Source organism: Dryas octopetala, chromosome 7 (genome assembly GCF_963921425.1).
Source record: "Dryas octopetala chromosome 7, drDryOcto1.1, whole genome shotgun sequence".
NCBI classification, from domain to species: domain Eukaryota; kingdom Viridiplantae; phylum Streptophyta; class Magnoliopsida; order Rosales; family Rosaceae; genus Dryas; species Dryas octopetala.
In genome coordinates, this window is record NC_141372.1 from 14,500,187 (window position 1) to 14,514,001 (window position 13,815).

General features: G+C 35.4%; 2 pseudogenes across 1 annotated transcript; both read left to right on the plus strand.

The window, feature by feature from the left end:
* Positions 1 to 12,140, plus strand: LOC147279943 (phosphatidylinositol 4-phosphate 5-kinase 8-like; annotated as a pseudogene). Its single transcript, XR_015123457.1, has 8 exons — positions 1 to 161; positions 269 to 334; positions 1,580 to 2,183; positions 3,340 to 3,483; positions 3,593 to 4,660; positions 5,377 to 5,545; positions 6,853 to 7,018; positions 12,075 to 12,140. The product of XR_015123457.1 is annotated as a phosphatidylinositol 4-phosphate 5-kinase 8-like (transcript).
* The window catches only part of LOC147279944 (putative 2-oxoglutarate-dependent dioxygenase AOP1), a 19,840-nt pseudogene continuing 18,157 nt past the window's right edge, over positions 12,133 to 13,815 (plus strand).

Below are 13,815 nucleotides of genomic sequence, written 5' to 3' on the forward strand. Positions count from 1 at the left end.
GGGAAAACCAAGTTCAAACCGAATGATCAGTTTTTAGAGAGGGAGAGAGGAGAGAGTGGTCAAGAAGTGTCAATTCAAGTCGGTTTCCACTTTTCTTTTTTTGTCAAAAATGAATTTTTAGCTTGTTTTTGACTTTCTTTTGTCAAAATTTTGGGGCAAAGGTCGGTTTGAATTTCGGAATTTTTCGTGCTCTTTATTGCTTTTTTTGGCTCTGAAATTTTTTGGGATTCTTTTATTTATTATTCATTTTTTTTTTCTTGAAACTCAGTTCATTGAGAGTTTTGGGGTCTCTTTGGAGAGAGGGATTGGCTTCAACTTTTAAATCTAAGCCCAGGTGAGCTTATGTTATTCCCCATTTAAATCACTAATTTTTTTTTAATTCATTTTGTTGATTTTAGTATCAAAATTCATTACTGTATATAAAGAGCTTTAATTTCTCAGGTTTCTGCAGTGGGGCTTTAATGCTTTCCTAATGTTATTAGGAATAGGAGTTTCACTGAAATGGGTACTCAATTATTGTCAAGACATTTGATATGTGTTAAGCAGTAACCCATAAAGCTGAAAATTCCCTCTTTGCTTGAAGTTGATTATTGCATTTGCATACCATTTGAAAAACTTCAAAACTATGATCTGGTTAAGTACAGGATCATTTTCTTGTTGTAAGATTACTGTCAACGAGAAATGGTTAGCTGTATAATATGAATTATCAGATTACTTGGAAGCTTTGCATATAACTAGAATATTAGGAATTCAAGTTCTATGTTTTTTGTAAAAACTGTTTGTGTACAATTAAAGCATGCTGCTATTAGTATTCGTTTGGAAACTTTGGAAAATTTGGGGGTGGAAACTACCTTTCAAATAAGAAGGTGCATTTTATTGGTAGTTTTTATCATTCAAATGATGCCATATGGTGATGTTAAGCTGGATATAGATCAATGATTTTAATTTGGAAGTAGATGATTAGGATAGCAGGTCAATGTTGGATTTTTAAGTTTATCTTGATTTTTGAAATTACAAAAAATTCTTTTACATTAATGTTTTAGGGCTTTTTGGTTAAAATATATTGGAATTGGATGTGTTGTTGATTTAGCAATTGGTTGATTGAGTTTCTGCCAGCTCCAAGCCATCAAAGTTTTTATAGATGAGCATGTTAATCTTTTAAAACATATCTCATAATTTAAGACAAAGAAACGAATTAGAGAAACTCAAAAAAGATGCTTAACTTTTCCTTAACCAGAAGCCAGGATGCAAAAGAACAGGCATAAGAAAAATGATGCTGCCTTTTTTGCTTTAAACGAATAGAAAAAAGAGCATCATTTGAAAATAATATCCTGCATATATAAACAAATGTGTTATCGCCTTTATTTGATGGATATGTTTTATGTTCAGAGTCACAAAACCTGCTTGCTGCTTTTATATAGATGATGAAGGTGATTGAAGAGTCTATTTGTTATTCTACTTATGGATCTGCCTAGAGTTAGAAAGCCTGTATGAGATGAAGTTTGTGAACAATATCCAGGACGAATGAATTAGTTATTATAGGCTGTTATGGAGAACACTGAAAGGTAATAATTCTCAGGTCACATGGGCTACGGGCTACGGAAGACGACCAAAAGGAATCGAATCCCCACGTGAAGGGTTTGGTGCACCGCGACACACCCAATCTTAGCCCAGCCAGTATGCTTTTCGTGGCGGCAGACATTTATGCTTGATGCTTGAAGAAGAGGGTGTGGATCCCGCGTGACAGATGTGTGACACGTGTCTAGATTCGAACAGCGGAATCAAGGGTCTCTCTCTGTCTGTCTGTTCACTGTTGTTGCCCTTTTTCCATTTCTCAGGTGGAAAAAAGGGAAAACCAAGTTCAAACCGAATGATCAGTTTTTAGAGAGGGAGAGAGGAGAGAGTGGTCAAGAAGTGTCAATTCAAGTCGGTTTCCACTTTTCTTTTTTTGTCAAAAATGAATTTTTAGCTTGTTTTTGACTTTCTTTTGTCAAAATTTTGGGGCACAGGTCGGTTTGAATTTCGGAATTTTTCGTGCTCTTTATTGCTTTTTTTGGCTCTGAAATTTTTTGGGATTCTTTTATTTATTATTCTTTTTTTTTTTTCTTGAAACTCAGTTCATTGAGAGTTTTGGGGTCTCTTTGGAGAGAGGGATTGGCTTCAACTTTTAAATCTAAGCCCAGGTGAGCTTTTGTTATTCCCCATTTAAATCACTAATTTTTTTTTTTTAAATTCATTTTGTTGATATTAGTATCAAAATTCATTACTGTATATAAAGAGCTTTAATTTCTCAGGTTTCTGTAGTGGGGCTTTAATGGTTTCCTAATGTTATTAGGAATAGGAGTTTCATTGAAATGGGTACTCAATTATTGTCAAGAGCATTTGATATGTGTTAAGCAGTAACCCATAAAGCTGAAAATTCCCTCTTTTCTTGAAGTTGATTATTGCATTTGCATACCATTTGAAAAACTTCAAAACTATGATCTGGTTAACTACAGGATCATGTTCTTGTTGTAAGATTACCGTCAACGAGAAAATGGTTAGCTGTATAATTTATAGTTTGGGCAAGTAGCAGTTGGCATGCAGTGCTACATCTTTGGAATATGAATTATCAGATTACTTGGAAGCTTTGCATATAACTAGAATATTAGGAATTCAAGTTCTATGTTTTTTGTAAAAACTGTGTTTGTACAATTAAAGCATGCTGCTATTAGTATTCGTTTGGAAACTTTGGAAAATTTGGGGGTGGAAACTACCTTTCAAATAAGAAGGTGCATTTTATTGGTAGTTTGTTTGGATTTTTCTTTTTATCATTCAAATGATGCCATATGGTGATGTTAAGCAGGATATAGATCAATGATTTTAATTTGGAAGTAGATGATTAGGATAGCAGGTCAATGTTGGATTTTTAAGTTTATCTTGATTTTTGAAATTACAAAAAATTCTTTTACACTAATGTTTTAGGGCTTTTTGGTTAAAATATATTGGAATTGGATGTGTTGTTGATTTAGCAATTGGTTGATTGAGTTTCTGCCAGCTCCAAGCCATCAAAGTTTTTATAGATGAGCATGTAATCTTTTAAAACATATCTCATAATTTATGACAAAGAAACGAATTAGAGAAACTCAAAAAAGATGCTTAACTTTTCCTTTACCAGAAGCCAGGATGCAAAAGCACAGGCATAAGAAAAATGATGCTCTCTTTTTTTCTTTAAACAAATAGAAAAAAGAGCATCATTTGAATATAATATCTGGCATATAAACAATTGTGTTATCGCCTTTATTTGATGGATATGTTTTATGTTCAGAGTCACAAAACCTGCTTGCTGCTTTTATATAGATGATGAAGGTGATTGAAGAGTCTATTTGTTATTCTACTTATGGATCTGCCTACAGTTAGAAAGCCTGTATGAGATGAAGTTTGTGAACAATATCCAGGATGAATGAATTAGTTATTATAGGCTGTTATGGAGGACACTGAAAGGTAATAATTCTCAGGTTATCTGTTTCTCTCCTCCCTTCATTTTCCAATGTAATCAGGTTCCATAAATAATATCTTTTTTTTTTTTTTTTTTTTTTCTTCAGTGGTTTAGTGAGAAAGCCTTCTCAAATAGAGACATCTATGTTGGAAATTTTAAGGGAATTCTGCCACATGGTAAGGGTAAATACACATGGTCTGATGGAACAGTCTATGAGGGTGACTGGGAAGAAGGAAAAATGACAGGTAAAGGGCAGATAGTTTGGACATCAGGAGCACAATATGTGGGTGATTTCTCTGGTGGTTACCTTCATGGTTATGGCATCTTTACTGGATCTGATGGTACCTTTTACCGGGGTTCCTGGAGGATGAATATTCAGCATGGGACTGGAAAAAAGCATTATTGTAATTCAGATACTTATGAAGGATCATGGAAGGAAGGAGTACATGAAGGTAGTGGTAGGTATTCTTGGAGTAGTGGGAATACATATATTGGGTGTTGGAAAGCTGGGAAAATGTGTGGTAGAGGGGTCATGAAATGGGCCAATGGTGATCTTTTAAATGGTTTCTGGTTAAATGGGTTAAGAGATGGGTCTGGAATTTATAGGTTCTCAGATGGGGGATATTATTTTGGAACGTGGAGTCGGGGCCTAAAAGATGGAAAAGGAACATTCTATCCAGCTGGAACTAAACATCCGCCCTTAAAGAAGTGGTGCAGCTCTCTGGGATATGATGATGGAAAGAGTTTGCTGTCTGGATCATTGGTAAATTCAGAAGAAAGCAAGGCTAGACCAAGTGTTAAGCGCAGTTTTTCTGAGAAAATCTCCATTGGTGGAATTTTAAGAAATTCAAGTCGTATATCACACAAATCTATGTCATTAGATAAAAACTGGGCCCATTTGGATCCTGCTAGAGAATTTAGATGTTACGACTCTTTACGCACATTGTCCCATACCTCCGAGGAAAGTCATCATGAGACACAAGATAACAACAATTTTGTTTACGAGAGAGAATACATGCAAGGGGTGTTGATTAAAGAGAGAGTTAGGAATTATACAGAGATGTCAAAGAAAAGTAAACAACAGAATAAAATTTCAGTGAAGGAAGGAAAGAAGTCATGTATTGACATTTTTGGAGGCCATAGAAGCTATTATTTGATGCTTAATCTGCAACTTGGTATCAGGTAAATCGCTTGACCCACACCTTTGTAGTCTCAAACTATTAATACTTATGTGCACAAAAATGACCATTTAATCTTCAATATCCTCTTTAGTTTGCATTCTTTAAAAAAAAAAAAAAAAAAAAAAATTCTCTTTTAGTTTGCATGTTCACATGTGTGTTTGATGTTTCTTATTCCATGTGTATTCACTGGCACAGAGCCCTCAATATTTTACCTGATGTTTGAAAATTGAAAATTGAAATTATTGACTTGGTGGAACATTGGATTGCATAAGCATTTGGCTGCCAGTAATGTGTTAACTTAATTTAATGATCCCCAGGTGGCTGGATTATGCCATATGTTATCCTCTTTGGTTATATGTTTTTGGAATTGCTAAGTTTTGGTCATGATGATGAAGGTACAGGCTAAATCTCTGGTTGGTCACCTTTAAAAAAATGGAAGTAGAAGGAAATGGATTTTCAGGAAGTCCATTTGTGCGATTTTTATTTTTCTGATTTTTATAAGTTAACAATTTAGACCTATATAACATAAACTGTCACTTTGAGCTATATTTTTTTTTAACAATAAGAATAACTTTCAAGCAATATATATGATGATTAAATAAATTTGAACTCCCAGATGAAATCTCAGTTTAATTGGGCAGATCCATTCTCTGCCAAAGTATTATAATTTTGATAGGAATTTTTACACTTACTAAATATTCTGTTTGAAGTTCACAGGTACACTGTTGGGAAGATCACACCAGTTCCTGTACGTGAAGTTCGATCTTCTGATTTTTGGAGACCGAGCCAGAATAAGGATGTATTTTCCTAGAAAGGGATCTCAGTTTACACCTCCGCATTATTCAATTGATTTCTATTGGAAAGATTATTGCCCTATGGTCTTCAGGTAATAGTTGCCTTATGCACATTGCCTAACCTATGAAAGTGAGTGAGATAAAGCTTTCTGCATTTGGATTGTTTGGTTTCTAATGAGAGCATATTTGTCTGCATAGGTCTCAATGAATGGAAATCCTAAACTGTGGATTATTATCTTTCATCATAATAATAGATAAAGTCAATCCCCAGTTCCGGTTTTGGTTGATCTGTCAGACTTTGTTTTTTGTTTTGTTTATGGAAAAGAACTAATCTATGAAACCTCACTTATGAAATTTTTTGGTGATAAATGATAAGGGTAAATTGGTAAAATACACATATGTCAATTGCAACAGTTGTTGTCTCGACATTTCTCCCTCTACACATGTAACTACCTGCTGCGCTGCTACTAAATTTTTTTTTTTTTTTCTGTAGTGTCCTAACAACTATCAGCCACTTGATCACTATTAAAGTCATTTGAGTAAATTACATTGATTTCCAGGTACAGAGACTTCCCTCCATTTTTTGAAAATAACACTAACCTTTTCTGTCAGTGGATTTCTGCAGAGCTTTTAGTACTGATTATATATTAATGAGGTAAGCATGTGATACCTATCTACACCTAAAGATTCCCTGACCTGTGGAGTCACAAGTAGCCCTTAGGTCAATGCCCAACTGTAGTCTGTTAAAATATAAAGTAATTGTTGGGTGTTGACTGAAGCCTAAATAGCTTAAGTTTTTGGGGATAGTGGTAAACTCACAGAATCAAATATTGTATCAAAGATAGGGGTCTTATTTTCAAATCTCTGCTTCATTGCACTGCCTCCCTATTTAAGTCAACTATATCACATGTTGTGCCCCACAATCAGGGGGAACTTGGGTTCACACATGAGGGAGAGTGTTAGAAAATAAACTATTATTGGCCCACGTCCTAATAAAGCTTTTGTTAACACTAAAAGATTGGCAGATAATGGCTCTTTCACAAGAAGGCATAATGGTTCTTTTTCCTTTGTGTTGTTCTGAGCCTCTGACCGTGAAATGTTTTTCCTTATGTGTCTGACTACGGGCTTTGGTGCTTTGAAGCATATAATAGTTCTCATTACCTAGTATCATCAAAATCATAAGCGTTCTCAACGTTCTCAATAGTTAATTTTCTCAATTTGATTCATTCTTATGTTTTTGTTTACTTGGTGTAATATGCAGTATATGCTTCTTCTTTATGTATTATATTTGTCTTTATCATATACACCTTGTAACCTCACAAGAATATGTTTCTGCTATATCCTATGCAAATAAGCATGTTTGAATCTCTTTCTGCCTAATTAAAGAGTTGCATTTCAGGAATTTAAGGGAGATGTTTAAATTAGATGCAGCAGAGTACATGATGTCCATTTGTGGTGATGATGGCTTAAGAGAGCTTTCTTCCCCAGGGAAAAGTGGCAGTACCTTCTATCTTTCTCATGATGATAGATTTGTGATTAAGACTCTAAGGAAAACTGAACTCAAGGTTTGAACATTGCAAACCTCTATGCTAAATTATATAAAATGAGTTCTTTATACTCGAAGTTCCACGCACCCCAAACAGTTTACTTTTCGTATTGAATGAACTTAGCAGTTGGCTAACGATTATCAACATGCTCCATTTTTATTTTTTCTTAATAAAACCTTTTGTAGTCTGAATTTATTTTTTAAACGGTAAAAGTGGATTCTCAGTATATTTTTATCAACTTTATAGGGTTTACATTGTCTGTTCTCTAGCTCCCTTTCTTGACCTTTCGGATAGTTAAAAATCATAAAATATGATAAATTGATGTTTACACATGTCTGTACTCTGTAATGTATATGCATTTATATTTGTACGCTTGCTGGAGAACATATCCTTAAAAATTATTTTACTGTCGAACAGACACACCGAATGAAAATTTAGTCCTATTTCCATCCATTCAAAAGCATGCTGATCTTCCCAATCTGAGTACCTCTAGTAGAAAACAATAACAATGTGTTAATAATTAAACTCGGTATATGGGAAAATGTTGGAATTTTGGAAATGACAATCTCTAATTTCCTTCTTTGGTATCATCAAGAAGGAAATCTTGAAATTCAATGTTTAAAAAATGTGGAATTTAGAGGTTATAAATTAAATAGGTGTCATTTCCAAAATCCCAGTATAACGATATTTTAAGAAAAAAAAAAAAGTGATCCATCACCACTCCGCCACCCCACCACAACCACAAATACCACCATCTCGCTTCCCCTTCTGCCACAACCACCATCGCCGTCGTCGTCGTCACCACCATCTTGTCACTAGCTTCCCCATCGTTGTCACCCCCACCCCACCCAACTACCCCTGCCTTGCTTCAGTTGCTTGCCCCCTCCCCCACTGTAACTACCACCACACCCCCTCCATTGCTGGCATCACCACTTCAATTCTGCATCAACCACCGCCACCACCACCATTGTTGCAGCCACCGGAACTGGCCCCACTACTATGATCTTGCTCCCATAACGCTCACCTTTGCAATCACTGTTGCCGCAACCACCTCACCATCTTCCTTCCACTAGCCCTGCCTCTGTCCCAGCCTCTATCACCTCACTCCCACTACCACCCCAACCGTTGACACCACCACCTTGCCCCCTTCACCACCAACTCCACCTCCATCGTCAGTTTTGTCACCACCAACATCACTGTTAGCATTTCCACCCCCACCTCTACCACTAACATTGCATTTAAATTCCATCATGCTTAATAAGTTGGCCAAACAAGATCTTTTACAAGTTCCAGGACTTTAAACTCCATTCTTTCAATTTCGCAATTTTGAAATTCGCTCGTACTTTCAAACTTCCTCATTCAAACGCACCATAAGAAGCAACCTGCAGAAAATTGGAAAAATCCGTAAGCAATCCTTTTCTTTTTACTTTTCTATAAAATTATTATATTATTTTTGTTTGTTCAGTTTACTAATAATTTATATCTTGTGAGATGTAAATTTATCCTTGAACTATAATACATCATGACTTGACCAACTCAAGTTGGTTAGAGAAGAGAGATCTTATTCTGCATATTAAAGTACCTTTGTGAACTTTTACTTGTTTATTTTGGGTAACGAGGAAAACCCTCATGATTCGCCCCTTATCGGGTCCAAGATCTTACGTAAATCTTGGATATGTAGGAGTTATATATGGGTGTTGCGCTGATGGGGGGGGGTTCTACCTAGGATGTTCGAGTTTACATCTCGCCCTATGCATACCTTTTACCACTGGGCCACCTGTGCTGGTTGAGAATTTGCACATTTTACTTGCCGAAAATCGTAGATTTGTTGGATCGGAAAACACATGCTAGGAGTTTTAACGACTAGTTTGAAAATATTCTTCTTTGTGGGGCTAAATTAGATTTTTGTTCTTTTAGGTCAGTTTTCAATGATTTGAAGGGATCGTCTCCAATGCATATTCATAGCTACGTTAGCAATTGTGTCCACTGAATCATAGGATCCACTAACTGTTTCTTTGATGCCTCAAATTGATGTGGATGAGATTGTAAAAGGAAAATCATGAAAGGAAGGTTTTCATTTACCATATGTCTGGTGGTCAAAGGGTGCTATTGATGTGGAATTGCTAGTTTCCTTTATGTTTTCAAGGGCTTTAACTCTATATAATAATTTCAGATAGGTCAGATTGGAGGGGTACTCCTTCGTAATCTTTGTAGGAAACAAATGGAGCTTTGCTGAAATGATCACATAATTGAACATGAATGGACTGGTTCTTGGCATGCTAGTTTTAATTGGACCTCTTGATTCCAGAATTTTTTGTCTGATTCTTGGCAAGCCAATGATTACATGTAGCTCAGGTCAAAGGGAACTGCAATCCCACCATTCCAGTCAGAAGGTTTTTGTTGGTTTTTTGTATCATCTTCTGTTTCTTTATCCCTTTAAAATTGAATGTGAAGATTGTAGCTGTGAAGATATTGAAATTGATGGGTTGGGAAATGCTGTGAAGATATTGAAATTGATGGGTTGGGAAATGCTAATATTTTTAAAAAAGAATGCATTTGTTGGAAGCTGCTGGGGAGAGATTGTGGGAAGTCAGGATGAATGCTTTTCCTGTGTTTTTAGATCGTTAGTTACACTATGTAATGATTGTATTTGTGAAGGCCATAGCCCATTGATTGAGGAGGTGAAAGAAAAATGAGTGGTCAAGTTAAGGCTTCTGCGACCTGAGTTATCGGTGTTGCATTTATTTGATATTTTAATATCATTATATCCCTTTTGCTTCTTACTTGAACAAAATGATCCATCAATTCCATATGTGTTTGTACACTGTCCAGTAGCTGTCCGTTTATGGCAGAATTCTTTTAGGGAGGCAGGGGTAAGCTGGGTGATTCCAGCAGATTGCTTTGCAATGCTAAGCGAAGGCTATAGTTCTGCGACAGTGCTGTGTTCTGGCTGTATTGTGGGCCATTTGGATGGAGAGGAATAGAATGATCTTTGAGGACTGCATAAGGGGTGGTGTGGAGGAACATTGGGAAAGAGATCTATTCTGGACTTCTTAGTGGGAGTGTATCAGTTGAATATAAGGATTTCTACTATTCTTTTAGATTGGAGAGTCGCTGTTTGTTAGCTATGATTTAGCCTAACTTTTCTTTGATTTGTGTGTCTTTTTGGTTGTAGTGTAGTTCTGCATGTAATTTTGGGGTTGCTGTTTGGATTTGGGGAGCCCAAATCCAAGTACTGTACATTTGTTTGGATTTAATTTAAAGAAGTGATTTGGATTTGACCCAAATCCATGAATTTCAGATACCATATGTAACTAGGTATTTGAAATCTCACAATCTCACTCTCTCTCCCTCACCTCCGGTGACCACCACCTCCGACGACCACTACCAGCCACCCCCTCCGTTGAATTTTTCGGCCACCCCTCCGGCGACTTTTCCGACGTCTTTTTCGGCTGCACCTTTTGCATCTTTTTTGGCCACCACTTACTCGAGCGACTTTTCCGTCCACCGACGATGACGACTTTTCTGGATGCATCTCCGGCAACCTTTCCGGTCACCCCCTCCAGCGACTTTTCTTGTCGCACCTTCGGTGACTTTTTCGGCCACCACCTTCGGAGACTTTTCTGTCCGCTTCTTCGTCCACTTCCAGTGACTTTTTTGGCCACCCCCTCTGATGACTTTTCTGACCACCACCTCGACGACCATCAACCAACTAAACTAAACCTATATTTATGTTTGCTTGTATATTTTAAATATTTATCACATATTGCTAAATATATAAAAATTAAAATCATATTTCTTATTTTTTTTTCTTAATCATATGTTTAAATTATTAAATTGTCAAAAAAAATTCTTACATTGAAATCTTCACCTTTAAATTTTGTATCCAAACAATAGAATTTCAAATCTAGGGATTTCTAATACATGGATTTCAAATGCATAGATTTAAAATCCAAAACCAAATCCAAATTCATGGTGGATGGAGGGGATCAAACGGTGGTGGTGGTCGGTGGCAAAGGTGATGGCCGGCAGGGAGAGGGAGAGTGGTCGTGAGATTTCAAATTCGTTGTAGGAGTGATTTCATATCCATGGATTTGGGCCTCTAAAATCCACCCTTGATTTGGATTTGATCCCTTCTCTAAATAGAAAGAAATTGGAAATTCATAGAAATCTATGTGTATTTAATTCAGAATTTTAGGTATATTCAATTAATTCAGAATTTTATAGATTCCATAGAAATATAGGTATATTAGAAAACTCTGATCGATTTTAAATGATTTCCTTAAGTGGTGGATTTTGTTGGATTTTGATGGATTTTGTTAAAAAAGCAAAAGCTATGAGAATTCCACCTTTCTCCCTTAAATTTTGATGGATTTTATGAAAATCAATAAGAATATCCATATATAGAATGCATAAAATCTGCAGAAATTTATAACTCCTTTAAAATTCATATGCCAATTCAAACGACTAAACAGATGGCTAGTATATATATATGCACCACCTTTTCCATAGCTTTTAATCACCTTGGGAGATCTCTCTTCTCCAACAATTCTTTCTCCATCTTTTACTTAGCTTGTGAGCAGAAAAAGAACACCATGAGCACTCAAACAGTGACCAAAATTCCGGTGGTAGATTTCTCCAAATCAGAGGACTTCTGGAAGCCAGGGACAAGTTCATGGCATTCAGCTCGCAGAGAAGTTTGTCATGCACTCGAAGAGTTTGGTTGTTTCATTGCAATCCTGTCCAACAAAGTCTCTTTGGAGCTTCACAACACTTTGTTTGGTACATTGAGAGAGATGTTTGATTTCCCCACAGAAATCAAAGCCCAGCATACTTACCAAGACAAGCCTTTTGCCGGCTATTTTACTAAGAACCCTTCCTATGAAGCCATGTTCCTTGATAATGTTTCAAACCCTGGAGAACTTCAGAGATTCTCACATATTTTTTGGCCCAACGGAAACTATCAGTTTCGGTATACTTTTCAAAACATATGTTCTTGGATTGTTCATTTCAATTCTTGTCTAGCTAATTCTTGTTTTTTTTTTTTTTTTTTTTTTTTTTTTTGTGCCTACAGTGACAGTGTTGATATGCATATGAAAGTGGTGGCAGAACTAAATGAAGTTGTGACGAGAATGGTATTCGAGAACTATGGTGTAGAGAAGTATCATGATGATCACATTCAATCGACTTTTTACGCTCTCAAATTATTAAAATACAAAGAACCCCAGAAAGGTGAAAGTGTGAGTCTAGTTAGTCATACAGACAAGAGCTTTTCCACCATTCTCTGTCAAAATCATGTCAATGGTTTGGAGGTAAATACAAAGGATGATCAATGGATATGTGTTGATCTCCCACCTTCATCTTTCGTATTTCTAGCAAGTGATGTATTTCAGGTACATATGTTTATGCCATAATTTTTCATTTAATATAACTATATGTATATTTGTACTGCATTCACCACTATATATATCACATGTCTCACATACATACGTAATACAAGTGAGTTGCAACTTTGAAAATCCCACTTAATTATAATTAAGCCCACACTCCTCTTTTTATTTAATAGATGAAAAATCAATTTGCTAGTTTTTTTTTTTTTTTTTTTTTTTTTTTTTTTGAGTTGGAGGGAAGGGGATCAAACTTGGGTGAATTGTGGGTAATTGTACGGCCCTTTCAACTAGTCTACCCAACAACTACATTAATTCTCTAGCTTGATGATGAAATTCACCATGTGAAACCAATTTAATTGATCGGCATCCCTTGTAGATCAGCTGAGGTGATTATTAATTTATAGTGTGAATTACGTATTATTTAACAAGCTAGGATAGTGTTATTGGCACTCCAAAAGGTCATCCTAGCCTGCACTTCAATATGTACAAATTTTATCTTATGTTTTTTTAAAAAATTGGACTGCATGCTGGATGACCTTTTTGTAGTGCCAATAACACTATCCTTTAACAATTATCAATTAGCTATTTGTCTACTTTATAGAAGAGTTTCCAAGTTCTAATCTCTCATTCTCATAAAACACAAATATTTTTAATTACTAAAAATTTTGAAAGAAATTTTTTGTCCCACCAGTGTTTATCCATCCTTCGATCTTCTTCTATTTTTTTCAACACCAAGCACTCCATGATTGTGATACTTTTTTTTCTTTCACATTTTTCTACCTGAGTAAGAGGTGATGAAAGCATTGGTATATATACCTCAAAAGGAGGTTGGTATTTATATATACGTACCTCAAAAGGAGGTTGGTGATATTACATTTGGTGATATTTCTCTCAAAGTGAAGGCTTACTTTGTTTAAATTTTTTTTGTATTTGAGTGTTTATATGTTGATATTCATAATTGGTAACAATTTTTTTTTTTAAATTGAATGTATGAATCATGAAATTTCATCAATTAAAACATTCAAAATTAGAAGTAATAAATGCCTCAAATCATGGATCTTTAAATATTGCTCAAATTGGAGCAATGACATCTTTTGTAAATATCTACATATTTATGCCTAAGCTATTATCTGACGTGAAAAAAAAAAATTCACACACATTATTTACCTATTGGGCCTACTATAAAATAGGGTATTCAAAATGGTCTTATATCTAAAAAACCTTATATGTATATATATATATATATATATATATCATTGGGGGTGTATCTGTGACATTCTATTTTTGACACAAGTTTTCAATAAGGCACACTCCATATATGATTTCAACGATCCAAACCGTCTAATTTTTAGGTCTACATTAAAAGATCATTCTTACAAAAAATTAGGTAAATCATAAATCATTTACCTACAAAGATTAAGTGAT